Here is a 20,783-nt window from a genome sequence, read left to right on the forward strand (position 1 = left end):
AAGAAGAAAGAAAGAAAGAAAGAAAGAAAGAAAAGAAGAAAGAAAGAAGAAAGAAAGGAAGAAGAAGGAAGAGGAAGGAGGAGAAGGAAGGAAGAAGAAGGAAGGAAGGAAGGAAGAAGGAAGGAAGGAAAGGGGAAAGAAGAAAGAAAGAGGGAAAAAGGAAAGAAAGAAAAGAGAAGAAAAGAAGAGAGAAAAAAAGAAAATTCCATTACACATGTTGTGGCTAATCTTCCCAGGATATTTTTAAAAATATTTGTTTTAACTTAGAAGTGCTCATCAATGGTTATTATTTGTATTTTTGGTCAGTATTTTTTTTTTAGTAAACTATGTATTAAAGCCCATAAAACTTTTAATTTTTACTGCCTGTGTATTTTGAGAAAGACTAAATAAGTCACTTGATGCTCTTATTGAAATATCAAACATTTTTATGAACTAGGACAAGGCAGTACTTAATTCCAAAGAAAATATAAACGGGCAAAATAAAACATGATCCTACTTGAAGTATTCTTCCTCTAATCCTCTTGCCAAAGCTGTCATAGATAATTTTTTAAATTTGCAGTCACAGCTAATATGTTACAAAATATGTAAAAATAATAATGGAATACCATATAAGTAAAGATCAAAATTAGTTTGAAAATAAAATAAAACTTTATTTACTATTTTACCTGTTGATACATAAAGCCGTTGGAGAGGATATAATGGAGCATCTTCTGTTGGAGAGGACTTATGCTCATCTAAGGCATCTTGGTCATCTGGCTGCAGATTATATCTATTTCAAAAGATTGACAATTTGATTATAAAAGTAACCTTATACCTTCTATTTAATTTTCTTCATTTCGAATACGCTTTTAATAAATGCAGGAAAGCTGACATCTTTAACATCTTCACAACGCGTGCAAATGATTGATATTCCGGGAAAATCTGATTTATTTTAGCTACATAGTTTCTAGTCATTTCGCCACAAATCATTTCCAAAAGGAAAACAAGAATTTTCAAGACCAAGAAACCAATGCCAACCTTTTAATAAATAAATATTTTAAGGGCAATATAATACATAAACGTGGGCTCATACATTTAAAAATTACTTCTCTATCTCCCAGATTTATCTGCGCGGCCCTTTGGGGTTTCCCCCAGCCCCTTAGCTAGATAAATTCTCAAGCATTGTGACTGTCATCCTAGCACTGCTTGATCTTTCTAAGAAATAGCCATTTATGTCTTATGTTTTCTACTGGAGGAGACCCAATTTCTGAAGGCACCCTGAATTGTTTCAGTATATGGTCTTCTTTCAAGTTTCTATATTCACTAAAGGAGTCAAATTTCTTTCTTTTCTTTTATTTTTCCACAGGAAATGCAAATACAGTCCTTCATTTCCACACAAATATGCAGCTGCGTTTCCCCATTTGGGTAAACGCAGGGTCAGCACATCAGAGTTCAATAGATCTGCCTTGTCCTGGAAAGCCACCATCGGTGATCATGACATCTCCTCTGGCAGAGAAGTATCCATTTTGTTTTTATGACTTCGATTTTCCTTAGAAAGAAGAGTATAATTCTAGTGGATAGTATATTTAGACAAAACATTTTAAATTTGTTACAATGTATAGTTCAATAAGTTAAACTACAACTATAAATGTGATAGAATTTTTTTAAAAATTTCAGTATCAGCTTAAAATGTTAATTTCAGTCATCCATGCTTACTCTCTTATAACAAATTTCTTAATTCTGACACAGGCTTCTACAAAATTGTGAGAAAACACTATGGCAAACAATGAAACAACTACTAAATAAAGCTACCATACATTTTATGCACTGATATGCCTATTTTTGGTACTCACTCTGTGAGTGTTCTATGGTATTTAACAACCATTCTAGGTCTTCTGGAATTTTATTATGTCCACTATGAGCTTTAAAAATAAGCAGATAAAATAATTTCTAATATCTAGTAGTAGCTTATATTTAACTGCCTCAATGTGCCATTCAGAACAAGTTTTTGAGTTAATATAACTAATATTTGAGTTAGTTTCCTAAGCGGGTAACATTAGGAAATCCATTTCACAAATAAAAAATCAATTACAGTCAGGAGAAATACTTTGCAAAATATTACACATTTAGCCAGTTGAGGAGGTGGCTAGCAATCTGACTCAAATATCTGACCTCTTGGCATATTACAAATTTAAAATGTTTTGTCTAAGGATACTATCCACGCATTACTACAAGTGAATTAAATACAGTAATGCTATATTACTTTTCATAGTTCTGTCTTTTATTCTATACCTAGGATTATGCTCTGTGGTCCAGGCTGGACTCCAGTGGCATGATGCGAGCTCATATCTCAATGAGGCCTCACACTCCAAGATTCAAGGAATACCCCTGCCTCTGCCTTCCAAATGCTTGGGACTACGGAAGTGCACCACCATGTCCAACTCTCCTCATCATTTTACTAAAGAAGAGTATCCTTTGAAGACTACCTGTTTTAAGAAAAAAAATAACTTATTGTTCACTCATTTTTCAGAAACAACAGTTTAGAACGTAAAGCAAGGATCCCATGATTATAAAACAACGGTATAAGTTGGCAGTACAAAATTGATTTAAATTCTAATAGCACAGGAACACATATGACTGGTAAAGCAATTTTCAATGACAACAGTCAAATTTTCCTGATTTGGTAATGACCAGTCGTTTTGTTTCAGTGCTGACTGCAGTGCAGCAAATTTAGACTGCCAACTGTTTACTCCTCTTAGGAGTCAACATTAAAAATTGCAAAAGTGACTTCTGTCTTTTTTCATTACAATGACAGATAAAATAGTTTTTCTCCCTTTACCACGTCTCTTACTGAATATAATCATATTACACTGCAATTCAGAAGCCAGGATTTTTGTTTTTGCTATAGAAGCATTTATAATATGAATTTTGTTTGAAAAAAGTAATTTTTATAATCTAATGATTTCAGATAAAGAATAACATGGGTAAGCTTGTTGTAACAATTATAGTACATAATTCATTATCTTACTATCTTAAAAATTGTAATAAAATGAATCTATAAACTACGTTGGGCAGTATGGCCATTTTCACGATGTTGATTCTCCCTATCCATGAGCAGGGAATGTTCTTCCATTTGTTTGTGTCCTCTTTTATTTCCTTGAGCTGTAGTTTGTAGTTCTCCTCAAAGAGGTCCTTCACATCCCTTGTAAGTTGGATTCCTAGGTATTTTGTTCTCTTTGAAGCAATTGTGAACGGGAGTTCACTCATGATTTGCCTCTCTGTTTGTTTGTTATTGGTGTATAGGAAAGATTGTGATTTTTGCACATTGATTTTGTATCCTGGGACTTCGCTGAAGTTGCTTATCAGCTTAAGGAGATTCTGGGCTGAAACGATGGGGTTTTCTAAATACACAATCATATCATCTGCAAACAGGGACAATTTGACTTCCTCTTTTCCTAATTAAATACCCTTTATTTCTTTCTCCTGCCTGATTGCCCTTGCAGAACTTCCAAAGCTATGTTGAATAGGAGTGGTGAGAGAGGGACATCCCTGTCTTGTGCAGGTTTTCAAAGGCAGTGCTCCCAGATTTTGCCCATTTAGTACGAAATTACCTGTGGGTTTTGTCATAAACAGCTCGATGCCATCCCCATCAAGCTACCAATGAATTTCTCCAAAGAATTGGAAGAAACCACTTTAAAATTCATATGAAACCCAAAAAAGTGACCACATTGCCAAGATAATCCTAAGCCAAAAGAACAAAGATGGAGGCATGATCCTACCTCACTTCAAACTATACTGCAAGGCTACAGTAACAAAATAGCATGATGCTAGTACCAAACAGAGATATAGACCAATGGAAAAGAACAGAGCCCTCAGAAATAATACCACACATCTACAACCATCTGATCTTTACAAACCTGATAAAAACAAGAAATGGGGCAAGGATTTTCTATTTAATAAATGTTGTTGGGTAAAGGGGCTAGCCATATGTAGAAAGCTGAAACTAAATCCCTTCCTTACATTTTATACAAATATTAATTCAAGATTGATTAAAAACTTAAATGTTAGACATAAATCCATAAAAACCCTAGACGAAACCTGGCAATACCATTCAGGACATAGGCATAGGCAAGGACTACATGTCCAAAACACCAAAAGTAATGTCAACAAAAGCCAAAATTGACACATGAGATCTAATGAAACTAAAGAGCTTCCATATAGCAAGAGAATCTACCATCCAAGTAAACAGGCAAGCTACAGAATGGGGAGAAATTTTTGCAGTCTACTCATCTGACAAAGGGCTAATATCCAGAACCTACAAAGAATTCAAACAAATTTACAAGAAAAAACATTAAAAATTGGATGAACAATATGAGCAGACATTCTCAAGAAAAGATATTTATGCAGCCCACAGACACGTGAAAAAATGTTCATCACCACTGGCCATCAGAGAAATGCAAATCAAAACAACAATGAAATACCATCTCACACCAGTTAGAATGGCGATCATTAAAAAGTCGGGAAACAACAGGTGCTGGAGAGGAGATGGAGAAATAGGAACACTTTTACACTGTTGGTGGGAGTGTAAATTAGTTCAACTACGGTGGAAGACAGTGTGGTGATTCCTCCAGGATTTAGAACTAGAGATACCATTTGACCTAGCCATCCCATTGCTGGGTGTGCATACCCAAAGGATTATAAATCATGTTGCTGTAAAGAGACATGCACACATATACTTATTTTGGCACTATTCATAATAGCAAAGACTTGGAGCCAACCCAAATGTCCACCAATGAATAGACTGGATTTAAAAAAATGTTGCACATATACACCATGGAATACTATGCAGCCACAAAAAAGGATGAGTTCATGTCATTTGTAGGGACATGTATGCAGCTGGAAACCATAATTCTCTGCAAACTATCACAAGGACAAAAAACCAAACCCCAACTCTTCTCACTTATAGGTAGGGATTGAACAATGAGAACACTTGGACACAGGAAGGGGAACATCACACACCGGGATTGGGGAGTGGAGAGGGATAGCATTAGGAGATACACCTAATGTAAATGATGAGTTGATGGGTGCAGCACAGCAACACGATACACGTATATATATATGTAACAAACCTGTATGTTGTACATGTGTACCCTAGAACTTAAAGTATAATTTAAAGAAAACACACAGGAAAAAAAAAAGAAAAAATATTATAATAAAGTGAAAATCACGTCATTTGCCACATTATCAATAGTATCAAATGTTTTTATGTGCAATTTGATTAAGTATTATCTTTGCCTATATTTTTATCTGCTGTCTCGAACAGTGCTTGGTACAGAGCAGATGTTGATATATATCTGTTTAATGCTGCCTATTGAATAGACTAAATGTTAATTACAGAAAATATTACATGCTTGTCTTAATAAGGAGAATAAGAAATTCATACATAAAACCCACATTAATCCACAGTTCCTATTTTTTGCAGTAACCAACGTGTATAACTTTAATCACTTTCTTGGATGAGATATGGCTAAGATGTGATTTAACCTTACTTTAGAGGAAATACGTGCAGTTACATAATAAACAATGTATGACTGCAAACTATTTTTATAATGGCATGAATTAAATCTCATTGATAAGAACTCCTAATGTCAATTTTACATTAGTTGACCTGCTTGTAATTTATGATGGTGGACCAAAGAACAATTCGAAAATTTTAATTGTTAAAACCTAATATTTTCAGTTGTTTAAAATTTAAGTTTGTCATTTGCCTTTAATCGTTTTGTTCTACAGATTTATAATAACTTTCATTTATCATCAGGTTTTCAGTGAGTTTATTATAATGTCTATTGAGTGAAAATAGTGTGTGTGTGTGTGTGTGAGAGAGAGAGAGAGAGAGAGCATGTGTGTATAGAGTTTCCAGATACATAGTATGATTTGTTTCTAAAATCCTACAAAAATAAAACTTTGTGTCTCCTGGCATCTTTGGGGCAACTAATTGTCGTGCAATTGTTAGGCTTATTTTACTGCAGATGACACAAGTAAGAATTCTAGAAGAAGGCTAAAGATCTGTTTTTACCATAACCACAGTTTTTTTAAAAATTATCATTTTTCTCAAATCCAGTCTGGCCAGGCATGGTGATGGACCCTGGTAATCCCAGCTACTCAGGAGGCTGATGCACAGAATTGCTTGAACCTAGGAGGTGGAGATTTCAGTGAGCTGTGATTGCACTCCTGCCCTCCAGCCTGGTTGAAAGAGCAAGACTCTCTCAAGAAAAAAAAAAAAAAAAAAAAAAAAAAAAAACACACACACAAAACGCCTCACTTACATACCAATTAAACCAACTATTTAGAGGCTATGGATTGTTTTGGGGTAGCTTAATATTATCTACCTTGTTAACATTAACACTTTAAAATTTTGTTTCCATTCTAGGACTTTCCTTTCTATGACTTTTTGTCATTATTACATCTATAGTAACACATGGATCCTTTTAGATGAGTCCAAATTTTGGACATGTGTATCCAACTCCCCATTACAATTTTTTATTTGGTGTCTCATATGCTTCTAAAATGCAATCTGTTCAAATAGGTTCTCTTTTTTCTATCAGTAAATTGCATTACTATTCCCTCAACTTATCATATTACAACCGGGACACAGTGTCAACATCTCTTAACTGCCTCAAATATCCAAGTACCAATACCTGCCTATTGTAACTTATAAAGAGCTTGTAATTCTCTCAACACATATGTTCCACATTGCCAGTTTCTCTAACATAGAGCACACACATCTTTTTCTACAGGCAATTTTGAATACTTTCTTACTGTGGTCCATTGTGAAATTTTCCATGCTATAGCCAGTGAGATGTTATTAATTTATGGTTCTCTAATGGTTTATCAAGTCACACTGAATATCCCTCATAATTGCTAAAATGCCAAGTTACGCCAATACTAAATCTGTAACTACTGGCTACTTTTTTTTTTTAACTTAACAAAGCAACCGTTTTCTACTGCAAGATGCTATTTACTCTCCAAATCTAAGTCACATAGTCCCTACAATTGACGGGAGAACTCTTTGCATTTTTACTATTATGATGCTTTGTATCTCACCTGGGCTGTTTATTCAGTACTGTGTTTTCAAAATCATAATTAAGGCAGATTCAAAATAATTTCTCTAAAATTCAAAAAGCTCAATTAACTAAGACTTTTTATAATAAGTTTGGTAGATAACTCAGTTTCTGATGTAATATATACTTAATTGAGAGAAGCTATTTAAGTCTACATTCATGTACCCTTCACCTTAAAGTGAATATTCATTTCTCTTCACAGAAACATTAGTATGTTTCATCTTTGGGTACTTTTGGGGACTTACAGGGAAGAGTACACAATGTGTACTATTATAGTATGTAAGTGTGTTGACTCAGTTTTCTCAAATTCAAAAACTCCTAAACCCTTAAACACACTGCCTAATGCCTTAAGATATATAAATGTATACGGAACCTTGTTAATTAAAATTAAACAGGTTATATTATAAACCAAACATGTGTTGTATATAAGTAGCTGAAATTTCAAGTTACAGCTTGTAAAACACAATTTTTGTGAGTTCTATGTTTGATCCTTTTAAATGTAAAATAAATATAATATTTATGTTTGTGTAACATATGTTCCTACTCTATTAAAAGTATCCCAGCATCTCAGATGTAGTGAGACAAGGCTGAGAAAAGCAAAGCACAGAGATGGTCAGAGGAGGAAAGAGTAAAGGGTACAATTATTCCACTTGAAGGTAAATATTAATAATACAAATAACATTTTCATTACAGGAATGTCAGACCATAGAACTTAGTTTTGATAGTCTGCTAATTTTCTCAGTCGATCATTCATATAAATGTGACCTAATATTTATCAACATCACTGAGATATTAACGAGTAACTAAATTTTAACTATATCCATAAATCAGCAATTTTGAAATGTTGTACTCACACCTGATTTGCAGATATTCTAATTGGATAACAGCATCTGTAATAAATTTGCCCTCATTTTTACTCATAAAATCAACATCAATAACACTGAAAACACACAGATATTTTTGTTGTGTGTTTCTGACAATATATCCATGTCTTTAGTACTACTGTGCAATAGGTTGATGTAAGAAAAATCAGGCTACCCTAAGACAGATTTACTGAAAATTGCATTTCTTAATTTATGCTAACATCACCAAAAATTTTAAGTGAACTATTTATTTACATTATCGCTAACTATCTTTTCCTTTATTTAAGTGAAACAAAACATACATACATGCTAAGTTCCTCATGAAAGTCCTTTTGAAACCTGGCAAGAAAAACAAATAATTGGGATCCCTTAAGGATATAGATTCCGTTTCCAAGTTCTGGAAATTCTCTTTTAGATAGTGTGAGACATGACCTGGAAGCCAGTACATTTCAAAAAGCAACATTAAGAGATAACATCAGCTGGGCACAGTGACTCAAGTCTGTAATCATAGCACTTTGAGAGCCCAAAGTGTGCAGGTCACAGGGTCAGAAGATCGAGACCATCTTGACCAACATGGTGAAACCCAGTCTCTAAAAAAGAATGAATATATACACAGTCCCAGCTTCTTCGGAAGCCATGGCTGAGGAATCGCTTGAACACAGGAGGCAGAGTTTGAATTCTGTCGACATACTGCCCCTGTACTCCGGCCTGGCCACTCCATCTCAAAAAAAAAAAAAAAAAAAAAAAAAGAAGAGAGAGAGAGAGAGAGGAGAGAGAGGGGAAGATAACATCAATCAGACAGAATATCTATTCTTAAGGATTACCAGAAAAATGAAACAAGTGCATACAAAAACCTGAGAATACATGAAATACATTAAAGTTGTACACGTTTGCAATGCATTTTAATATGTGTATATGTATATGTATATGGAATATTGATTGTACTTTAGGTCACTTTTCATTTTATAACTTGATAAAAATGTGCTCCTCATTTAGTTTTTAAGAATAAAATCATCATTGATATAAAATTATGAAAATATCTTACCTGAACTGGCATACATTACAAACAACAAACTATATTTCTGTAAATCTAATCCCTATGCCCTGAATCTTTTCCTGTCTGGAGATTCAATACTCCTGTTAGTAACTGATCACTCTTGCTCAAGTTGTTATATTTCTGTGAAAAATAAGCATTCACTGGTGTAATAGAATCAAGATTATGAAACAGCTTCTATTTGTATAAAAAGAATTCTATTCTCATAAAGAGCAAACATCTCACAAAGAAAAATATTAAATACAATTCCTTTTTGAGAGAGAAAATAAAGAGCTGTGTTAGATGTTACTGTAGATTTTATACGCTGCTATAATTAAAACAACAACAACAACAACACTTCCACAACTTCAGGAGAATAATTTAAGCCATTTAGTTCTTTATAATATCAGTAATTTTAATTCTATGTTACAGTTTTATTTTTAATAAAATACCATGCATTTTAACATTAGAAAAGTAAATTTTAAGAATATAAAGCTTAGAGAATTCTTTTAAAAGTGTGAATATTCAATACACAAAATAATTTAATCTTTCTTTTGAGAGTGCCAAGTAATCATTATTAATTACCATAAGATTATTTTTAAAAATCACAGGGGTCATAATGCATGTAAGCCTACATTTGTGTATGGCAAATACATCAGATAGAGTCATACAGGTTCTCTGATTTGCATTTGTAGACAACAGAATTTACTTCTAGGTATATAACTGCTCCAAACACCAAAACAAAATTAGTAGCTGTGCACCTACCTGACTAGAAAGTGATAGAGCAGGTGCACCTTCATCCTGAACAAACAGTGCCACTTTAACTTCCAGCTCTCTTTTCAGCCTCACGAATTTCAAGGAAATCACTTCTCTTCTGACTACCAATAAGAAGTACATTCCTTTGCCTTCAGGAGCACTAAGATAGGGAATCTAGAAGCAGACATGGAGGATATGTCTGCAACTCCAGAAACAGAAACACAACTCTCTTTGTCAGATAACCACAACAAAAGAGAAAAAGATGCAGTCCAAACCTTTGATAAACTCTTTGAGACTGAATTGGGAAAAACTCTTAGTCCACTAACAGAGTGTGGCTCTGACTATACCTGGTCAGCCACCACTCTCAGTTTGATTCAAAGTAAACCTCTCTGTTGACTGTCAAGCCATCCTTCAGGTTTCTCTCCTCTTTTCGTAATCCTTACATTTGATGCTGAAAACTGGAACCGGTGTTGGGAGCACAAGCTCCCTTGCATACCAGAAAGCTGTGGGTAATGGCAGTTTATCCTAAGGTAACTCCTGGATCCTGAGAGTCTCTGGCCACCTGCCCCATCTTTTTTTCTCTCATTTAACCCATCAAGAGAATGTTGTGAGAAGGACAACAGACCTGAAGGGAACTGGAAGGCTCAGGTCAGGGCTCTAAAACCCTCAAGTCTCAGGAATCCACCTCTGACCACCAGTATTAGGTATTCACTTCCTAACACTGGGCTCCCTCTTCTCTCTCTCTCTCTCTCTCTCTCTCTCTCTCTCTCTCTCTCTCTCTCTCTCTCTTTCTCTCTCTCTGTCTCTCTGTCTCTGTCTCTCTCTCTCTGTCAATCTCTATCTCTCTCATTCTGTTGCTCTCTCTTCATCATGTAGCTCCATTCTGGCAGTCTCTCTGCCAATTCCAACTGGAATATCCAACATACAACCTTAATTCAGCCATCTGGTAAGATCTACCTTTTCCCGGATATTTCCTGGAACTGGAGAAATTCCGGTCTGCTGTCCAGTTCCTCTAAGGACCAATGGGACTAAGCTAGAGGAAACACTGGGGACGAACAGGGCTTTCTCAACATAACTGTCTTCTTCCATAAAGAGGATTCTAAATTGCTGTCTATTGTCTGGGGTCATCTAGAACAAATCAGACATTCTTCAAAATATCTTTATAGTAAATCCAGCGTCCCGGAAGTGCTAATTGTTAAGTAGGTGAATTTGTAAATATATCATTCACTTGTACCCATGGGAAAGGTTTAGTGTTACTGCCATTTACAGGAAAAGCAAACAAAGAAACAAACAAAACTTAACACGTTTTGCATTGAAGTTAAAATGCCTAAAAGTTACATTATGACATGTAATTGAAAGTGCTAAACGTAAATTTTCATGCAAGGCATATAAAAAGAGTAGAAAGTTAAAAATTGTAAGTGGACATAAAAATGTACACTTTAATAAAAATTAAAAATTTTTTGGGCAGATAGTGACCTAGCTTGAAGAGTGTTTCATTTGTTTGTTTGTTTCTGTGTTTGTTTGTTTGTTTCCATGCCCCAGTGGCATCTGAAATGCCAGAAATCAGCACCGTTCACTCCCTTAAAAGGGGGTGAAGCCAGGGAGCCAAGCAGTCTAGTTCAGTGAACGTCACGCCCAAGGAGCCCAGCAAGCTAAAATCCACTGCCTTGAAATTATCACTGCCAGCCAGTAGTCGGAAGTTAACCTGGGATGCTTGGGATTGGTGGGGACGGAGTGTCCACCAACGCTGAGGCTTGAGTAGGTGGCTTTCCCTTCACAGTGTAAATAAAGTCTCTAGGAAGTCACCGCAGCTCATCAAAGCTGCTGTAGCCAGACTGCCTCCCTAGATTCCTCCTGCCTGGTCAGGGCATCTCTGAAAAATGGCAGCAGCCCGTTAGGGGCTTATACATAGAACTCCCATCTCCCTGAATCAGAGCACCTTTGGCAAGGGCAGCTATAGGCACAGATTCAGCAGACGTAACCCTTCCTGCCTGCGGTTCTGAAGAGAGCTGAAGATCTCCAACAGACTGCCTCATCAAGTGGGTCCATGAATCCCATGCTTCTTGACTGGGAGACTCCTCCCCCCAGGGATCGCGACACCTCATACAGGAGTACCCTGGCTGGCTACCTGGCAGGTGCTTCTGTGGGATGAAGCTTTCAGAGGAAAGAACAGGCAAGCAATCTTTGCCTTTTCTGTTATCCTCTGATAGTGGTACTCAGGCAAAAACTGTCAGAAGTGGACCCCAACGTAGTCCAACACACCTGCAACTGAGGGACCTGATTGATAGAAAGAAAACTAATAAGAGAAAGGCATAGTATCAACATCTACTAAAAGGATTTCCAGAAAACAAAACAAACACCTAATTAAAGGTCACCAACATCAGAGATCAAAGGTATAAAAAATGCACAAAGGACAAAAATAGCTGAAAACTCCCAAAACAAGAATGCCTCTTTTCCTCCAAAAGACCACAAGTCCCCCCAGCAAGAGAACAAAATTGAATACAGAATGAGTTTGAGGAATTGGCAGAAGTAGGCTTCAGAAGTTGGGTAATAACAAACTCTTCTGAGCTAAAAAAGAATATTGTAACCTGATGCCAGGAACCTAAGAACTTCCAAAAAGGTTAGGGGAATTGATAACTGGAATAACGAGTTAAGAGAAAAACTTAAATATCATAACGTAGCTGAAAAACACACACTACAAAGACTGCATGAAGCATACACAATTATCAATAGCCAAATCGATTAAGTGGAAAAAGGATATCATCACTGTAGGTCAACTTAATGAGATAAAGCATGAAGAAAAGGTTAGAGAAAAAGGAGTTAATAGGAACAAAGAAAGTCTCCAAGGACTATGGGACGATGTGAAAAGATTAAACCTGGTTTGTTTATTTGCTTGTTTGTTGGTTTGAGATGGAGTCTCACTGTGTAGCCCAAGCTGGAGTACAGACGTGCGGTCTCGGGCTCACTGCAATCTCCTCTTCCGTGGCACAAGGGATTCTCTTGCCTCAGCTTCCTGAGTAGCTGGGTTTACAATCACACACCACCACATCTGACTATTTTTTGTGTTTTTAGTAGAAACAGGGTTTCAGAATGTTTTTCATGTTTGTCTAGAACTCCTGACTTCTTGATCCAACCATCTTGGCCTCCCAAAGTGCTGGGATTACAGGCATGAACCAACATGCACAGCAAAAACCTGGCTCTTCTTTTTGGCCCAAATACAACTATGAAGTTTCCTGCTCTCTCAACACTAACTTCCATTACATTTGTCATCAACATTCTCCCTAAAGTATAAATCTTGCTGTATCAGAAACACGCAGTCTTTTGTATCTTATCCATCTCTAACCAATTGTAGTTGACTTACTACAAGCAGAGAGGGGTTTATCATAGATTCACTGTTCATAACAAGAGCTTTGATGTCACATTTAGGCTACAGTGCCAACTTCACAGACAGCTGTGATGTGAGAAAGGAGAAGAGTGAGCCCTTTTTAGTTGTCTTAGAGAATAATGGTACTATAGTAGCCCACACATAGCTATGCGTTCAGTAAACATCCAGTCTTATTACTTTTTCCCTGGGACTGTGTTTTATTTCAACTAAATGCGGATATTCATAGTCTCATACAAAAGACTAAGTAGGTGAAAAGGAATGTTATGTTACCTTTTTATTTTTCAGTGTTCTTGAAGTTCTTGAGATGAACAGTGGCAGGAAATTCATCATTTTTAAAAGTAATTTTCTTTGGAGATGGTGGGGTTGGGAGGAGTTCGTTTATGAACAGACATGCAACTCATACGTTTGATACTCAGCTGTTCCACGCAATAGTTGTGGAATTTTAAACAAGATTTGAAAGGGATGGACATTTTGCTACCATGAAGGTTTTTCACACGGCAGGTCAGGAGTGATTCCAAAGACTGAGGATGTCATTTTACAGAGGTTCTGACAGTTGTCTATTTACTTTTAATATCAAAGATTCACAAAGCTTCCGGAACTTAAGTAACTGGAAGAAAGAGTTCATCTATTATGCAGATGTGGAAGAACCCCAGAGCTTTCCTTTTGTGATTCTGGATTCTAAGGCTGGCGTTAGCGAATTGCAGGTGTTTATAGAAGAAGTGAAGCTTATGCAGGGAGAACGGTGACTATCCTTACACTGTAACAGGTGCAAAAGATGCCACAAATGCGGCCATAGCCTTTGAGGAAGGGGTTCAAAAATTCTTGCATCTGAGGATATGTCAGATCACTTGATGCACAAAGGCATGGTCAACCTTCAGCAAAAGCCCAAGCCTAGCTCATCTTGCTCTTGAGTTTTAGAGATAAGGCAGATGCATTCTAAACAACTCACACATGAACACATAATCACGGACACTGAGAAGAGAATTATTGTTTGTAGCAGTGTGTTACTTAGTAATAAAATTCAATGAGTGTGTATTGCTGTGTCATTAGTTGGTGGGAGAAGGGACACATCCACTCATAGAGGAATATATTTTCTCAGTAAAGGCAATAAGCTTACATTTATAAATGGTAATGGTTGTCTAAAAATGTTTCTTTGATTTACATATGTAAATTAGAAATTTTATAAATGAGATGACCAACACTTTAATTATAATTAAAATGAGACTACTCTAGAATTTATACTTGAATTTTTTTCCTGGAAAAATGAGAAACTAATTTTTATATGTACAGATTTTTATGCAATTATCATCGTATTCTTCATGAAATAAAATGATTTCCTAAAGCTACAATGTTAGATAGGAAAGATTAGAATCTAATGTATTTGCAATGCATTCCTTTTTACTTTACTTCTTTATTCTTTTCAAAATGGCTTAACCTTTTTCTTAGTTTTCATTCTACCTATCATTAGATTTACTCTAGTAACTACTCGTCATTCTTTTGCCATTAATGAACTTCTACCAAAATAGATCACGTTTCCCAGCCCTAGGCAAAAAGTAGTACAAGAGTTGCTTCTTCATTCAGTCTGTCACACATCCAGCTAAATTCGAGCTGTCCGTGAATAAAGTCTTTCCATTAACAGAGTTCACTTTAAGAAAAAAGGTGAACTCCTGAGCTTGGAGAAAAGACAAATCTGCATTTGATAACTGATTTAACAGTTACAATGTGTGTGTGGAGGATAGAAAATTACAGTTCTACTAATGGGATACTTAATATTTCTCTGACATTGTTCAACCTTTTGGAAAGTCTCCTAGTTGAAGTTAAGCGACTGCTTTTTAACAAAGACACAAGCTGAATTTATCACTCTCAAGGGAAATGCTAAGAAGGATTGTACTTTGTCAGAGGGTAAATAAGACATTTTTATTAGGCCATGTATTTACTTACTGTCTTCTCTATTGCTGAACATTGCTTAGTGATTTGCTGTCAAGGATTTTTGTGTTTGCTTCAAAAAAACCCTTCCTGCAATGATGAGACTTGATAAAGCAAATTGTGGCCTCTTGTGGATGTTCATATTCTCTGCAGTTGATGACTATCTGAAGCTTGGACTGAATGTGGATGAGACCCGCAACTGGGGAGCGATGGGGATATCAAAGGACATGCTGGGTGAGTGTGGTGGCTCTCATATAGGGAGCAGAGTTTTAAAAAATTACATCAAAACATTTCTCTTCCTGGTTTCACCCAGTATTTCATCTGGAAGCGTTTTATCAAATATACGATAGGAAATGGTAGCAGAACAAAGCAGGTGGCGAGTATGGCAGCAGAAGCAGTGAGAAGCAGCTACAGAGCCAAGCTGGACAGGAGAACCATAGATCATGCTCCATCGTTTGAAGGAAGGGTGATTCCCAGTGGTACAGAAGTTTGCTTCATACAGTCTGTCATATATCCAGCTATGAATACAAAGTTTTTCCATAGAGAGAGCTCAGTTTACAGGAAAAGGCTAACTACAGAACTTGACAAATAGATAAATGTGCATTTAATAACTTATGTATCAACTAAAAAGTGCTGAGTAGAGGATACAAAATTACAGTTCCATTCCATTCAAATAAATAGTTTTGTTAATTGTCATCCTTGGGGAAAGTTTCCTACTTGAAGATAAAACATTCCTACTGTTTCTTATCTCAAAAAAAAAAAAAAAACTATGTTTCTTGACAAACCTAAGCTTTCACTTTTATATTATGATACCAGCATGTAAGTTTTCTCACAATAAACATATCATGTGAAGGAGTAAAAAGATAAGTAGAGAAAAGCATCTGTGTGGTATCCAGTGATAGGTGCTATCTGGAGAATCAGTGTTTTCTAGAACTCTGAACTGATAAATGGGAAGTGGTGAAGTGACTGAATTGTTAAAGATCGCAAGTACAGCATGGACAAAACAGAGATTGAGAGTATGTATGTCCATGCCAAAGGAAGTATCTTAGGAAGTTTGAAGCTATAACCGGAGGACAAAACTTCGTATGCACATGTCTTCCGGATCACTTTTGGAGCACTAAAGCAGATAACCAACTTCGTGCAACATATATGTGCTAACGGGAGCCTGATCTTAAGACTAATTTCATTTCATTGCTCTTATGTTAGAGAGCCTGCAAGGGACATCACCTACCAGATCCAAGCTTTGCCAGCTTATCTTTCCTCATGATCATCTTGTATCTATCAGCTGACAGCTCTACACCTGTGCCTCAGTGCTCTCATTCACACCTTCACATCTGCAATTGTTTTCTCTGCAGCCCACATTAGAAGTCTGTCTTAATGCTCCACTTTCCTTGCAGCTCCTTCAAAGAATTAGTCACATGTGAAGTTTGGCACTTAACTTTACTAATATACACCCAGTATGTTCTCTCACCTTCATTAGCATGGAGAAAAGGCTATTTTCAGTGTGCCACTGTAAACAGCTGAGCCATGTCTTCCTGCTGTCACTCACCCTGATGCTCTTGGCAGGATTTCATCAGAAACCTCTGTATTAGATACTCACTGAGGGCAGGAACAACTGTATTAAAATGTACGTGTTTGCTGAAATTACTCCCAGATTTCTAGAAGAGTCTTGCCTTTCTCTGCACCCTTAGCTCTGACATTTGATTTGTTTCAATATGAGTGCTGTATAACAGGTTAAGACATCGTCTTAGTTTGGACGTGACCAATAGGGGAAAGAGAACAAAAACAGCTGCAATGGACAGCACTTTTTTTTTTTTTTTTTTTTTTTTTTTTTTGACAGAATTTCACTCTGTCGCCCAGGCTGCAGTGCAGTGGTACAATCTTGGCTCACTGCAAGCTCCACACCCCGGGTTCAGGCCATTCTCCTGCCTCAGCCTCTCAAGTAACTGGGACTACAGATGCCTCCCACCGTGCCTGCCTAATTTTCTTCTTTTTTTCTTTTTCTGTAGGACAGGGTTTCACCATGATTTTGATCTCCAGACCTCATGATCCACCTACCTCGGCCTCCCAAAGTGTTGGGATTATAGGTGTGAGCCACCACACCAAGCCTGCACTTGAAAAATGAATATTAAACTACCACAATCTGGAACAAACATCTTTATGTTAAAAATCAAATAAGTGGGGTAAAAATCATGAGAGTTATTTCACCCAAGGACACAAGACAAAACTTAGAAGGACTTGCTTAAAGTTAATTCAGAATGGAACAAAATTGTTCAAATGCTCACCATTAGCAGAGGTTGTAGGATCTGATTTTCAATGAACATTACCTATTTTACAGTAAGATCTTATTGTAGAAACAAAGAGAGCATTGCCAGCCTCCTTGGTGTACCATCTCAGCCTCCAAAAATGCTAAGATTGCAGGCATGAGCCACCATGCCCAGGCCAATTCCAAAAGTTTTATAAAATTTCTGTGACTTCCTCCACCATCTCTTCACCGCAAAACAATCATTACTGAGAATTCCAGTATATAATAAAAGTAAAGCAACACTGCTGTGACCAAGTACCTACATTGATATGAGTGTATATTCATGATCTGCTCGATTTTTTTTCTTTGTCTTAAATAGACACCTTTGATGTTTCAAAAAGGCTGACTACAAATGTTATTGTAATCCTGGCTTTTCTTCGACAACACTCCTAAAAATTGCCTTATGCCTTATTTTCATCTATGAATATCAATGGTTTACTCTCTGACAGAAAGGAAATAATCAGCAGGACCACTATTCCTAGCCACCGGCAGAAGCATAAATGCGACATTTAGCACTGCACATGTGTTTCCTTAGGTTCTTGAGTACTGCTGTGTAGACTGTCTATACATTTTTATGACATATCTACATTTATAAATGAATTAATGTGAATGTATATGCTATCACATTTCATTCCCAAATGCAGAATATCTTAGTTTTAAATCTGTCTACCAAATCTTGACTCTGACAATTATTTTTGGATTGTTACATTAAAATGTACTACCTGGGACAGTCTCTGAGGCTCATGCATGTACTCTCAGGGCTGTGGAAAAGCAGAGGTGGGAAAATCACCTGAGGTCAGGAGTTGGAGACCACTCTGGCTAACATGGTGAAATCCCGACTACTGAAAATACCAAAATTCAGCACAAGTGGTGTTGGAACATGTAGTCCCAGCTACTCCAGAGACTGAGGCAGGAGAGTCACTTGAACCCGGGAGACAAATGTTGCCATGAGCCAAGATCCTGCCGTTGCACTCCAGCTTGTGCAACAGAGCAAGACATCATCACAACAACTACAAATTAACAGCAATAATAAAATCAAAAGTAAAGAAACCAAATTAAACAAGTGGCACCATTCTTCTCGAATGACTATTTGACCATAGAAAACTCAATTCCTGCCAGTTCATGGTCTCTATTAATAGCACAGCAATTTATTTGAAAGTAGATGGAAACATTTCAGAATAAATTTTGAATTAGTTATCTCTTATATAGGCTGCTTGCTTGCTCTCTTTGGGGTTCCCTTATAAAATCAACAATGAACACTAAAAGGTAAAACATAAAAACAATTTGCCTTCACAATATTCTACAAATAGCTGTCCTAAGTTGTGTTCCTAAATACCTATTCAACTGGCTGTGAAGACGTGCTTGCAAAGGGAGTTGACAGAGAGAGTTCTGGTGAGAAAAGGCCATCTGAACCTTTTATTCAATCATCAAATTTTAAAAATTAGAGAACACACCTTACTTTTATATGTAAATCTTAAATATCAGTAAAGAAGTGATTTATTTCATCTTCCCACCTTATGCCATGAAGCATAATAAATCTTGTATGTGAAAAAACTAAGCAATACTCTCTTAGAAATAAAAAGCAAAAAGCAAACAGTTAATTGACACAATATTCTTCAAATGAGTCACACACCACGCATTTGTGATGTAAGAGTTGAATACGGGTTTAAAATTAGCTTAGTTTTATCAGAAAGAGAACACAAGTATTGTAAGTGAAAAAATAACTACAAAATAAAGTAACATCACCTTGATATGACTCAGATAAACTTTCTGGTGTGTATGAGACTTAGTTTAAAAATCAGCTGTTCAACAAAATAATTTCTCCCCTAATAAAACAAAAGTAGCCTCATAAATGAAAACTTTTACATTCATACAAATTGGGCCGCTATGGTCTCAGAGCCTGACACCTGTTTTCCATATTCTGGTGTGTGAATCCAAACTTTAGTAATTATCTTTACTAAAAAGGTAAAAATATGCCCTGCAGTAATGAATGCTGACACAAACCACTTGTTGGACTTGTCCACACTTTTCAAGTACATGTTATTCAAAAGCCACATGTTCTCATCTATGAGGTCGAGAGCAGCATGAGCTATGACCTGGTACATGTGACAATGGTTGTCATAAATGACAATGTGAGCAACAACAGATTAACGTATCCCTATGGAATGAAGAATGCTGACATTTCAATCTGTACATTCTATAGATGGTTTTCTTGTGGGGAAAAAAAAGTTTGATTTTGCTTTGTTATCGTCAAGAGACATACAAGAGATCTGTTTTCACATTTATTCTATTCTTAAATTTCATATCTAAACCTCAAAGACCAGAAAGTGTCAATTAATAAATGATACATACACACACACAAACACACACACATGAATCCTGTGGACAGCAGATGCCATTCACACCAGCTCTCAAGATCTGAGAGGAAGCTGACAGGGCTGGGGTTTCTGCGAATTAGCATGAGGCAGCACCAGGCAAGCAGTAGAGACAGTTGGAATGGCATTGGATGGGCTATAGAGGCCTTTATTCAGTGCATGGAGTTTACATGGCAGCACGTCCTGGGAGTAGTTGGAGATGATACTTGGCCCCCACTGTGAGCAGTCATCTGTGTCAACAAAAGGAAAAATGTTCTGCTAGAGCTGGGAGTGTCCTTTTCCTGGGCTCAAATGGCTAAAGTGAACAGAAGGTGGAACCCTTTGAATATAATATGAAGATATTCACAACTTGGAATGCAATCTTACACCAACGTAATTCTTTCTTTAAAAAATACAGTTTTAAAATAACACCTCAGTTATGAGATGAAGTAGATTCTCTCCAAATTTCCTTTGTTGATGTTCTAAGTGACTGTATCACAGAATATGTCCTCACTTGGAAAGACAGTTTACATGTAGATGTGTTTATTTCAGATGAGGTAATTTTAGAGTAGGGTGGGTCCCTAAGAAAATCACTAGTGTATTTAGAAAAAGGGAACATTTGGAGATGCACAGAGTGGGAAAATGACACAAGAAGCCTGGAGTTACAATGCCACAAGCCAGGGAACTTTCAGAAGCTGGGAGAGAAAGTGAACAGATCCTTACCTTAGGACCTGCATAGGAAGCATGGCAACACTGGCACCTTGATTTTAGACCATAGCCCTCAGAAATGAGGCAATACATTTCTACTGTCCAAAGTGACTAAATTTTTGGTACTTTGTTCCAATAGTCACAAGAAAGAGAGTTTACATTCATACAAAATGTGAAGCATATGGTCTCAGAGCCTGGCATCTGTTTTCCATATGCTTCTAGTTTGTGAACCCAAACTTTAGTAATTATTTTACTAAAAAGGTGAAGGTATGCCAAGGAAGCTGTTCCCAACCTGGACTGGAGAAGGTGGCCAATGCCCCAAAACCTCGGACATCTAAAGCATGTTTTACTTC

At 36.6% G+C, this 20,783-nt stretch overlaps 1 non-coding gene across 1 annotated transcript; it reads right to left on the reverse strand.

Moving 5' to 3' along the window:
• Positions 1–1,340: 1,340 nt before the first annotated feature.
• Positions 1,341–1,500, reverse strand: LOC115895772. The gene has a single exon (XR_004055884.1). It is a non-coding gene; the product is annotated as a U1 spliceosomal RNA (small nuclear RNA).
• Positions 1,501–20,783: the final 19,283 nt, after the last annotated feature.

The sequence above is a fragment of the Rhinopithecus roxellana genome, unplaced genomic scaffold (assembly GCF_007565055.1).
Source record: "Rhinopithecus roxellana isolate Shanxi Qingling unplaced genomic scaffold, ASM756505v1 contig2312, whole genome shotgun sequence".
Lineage (NCBI taxonomy): Eukaryota > Metazoa > Chordata > Mammalia > Primates > Cercopithecidae > Rhinopithecus > Rhinopithecus roxellana.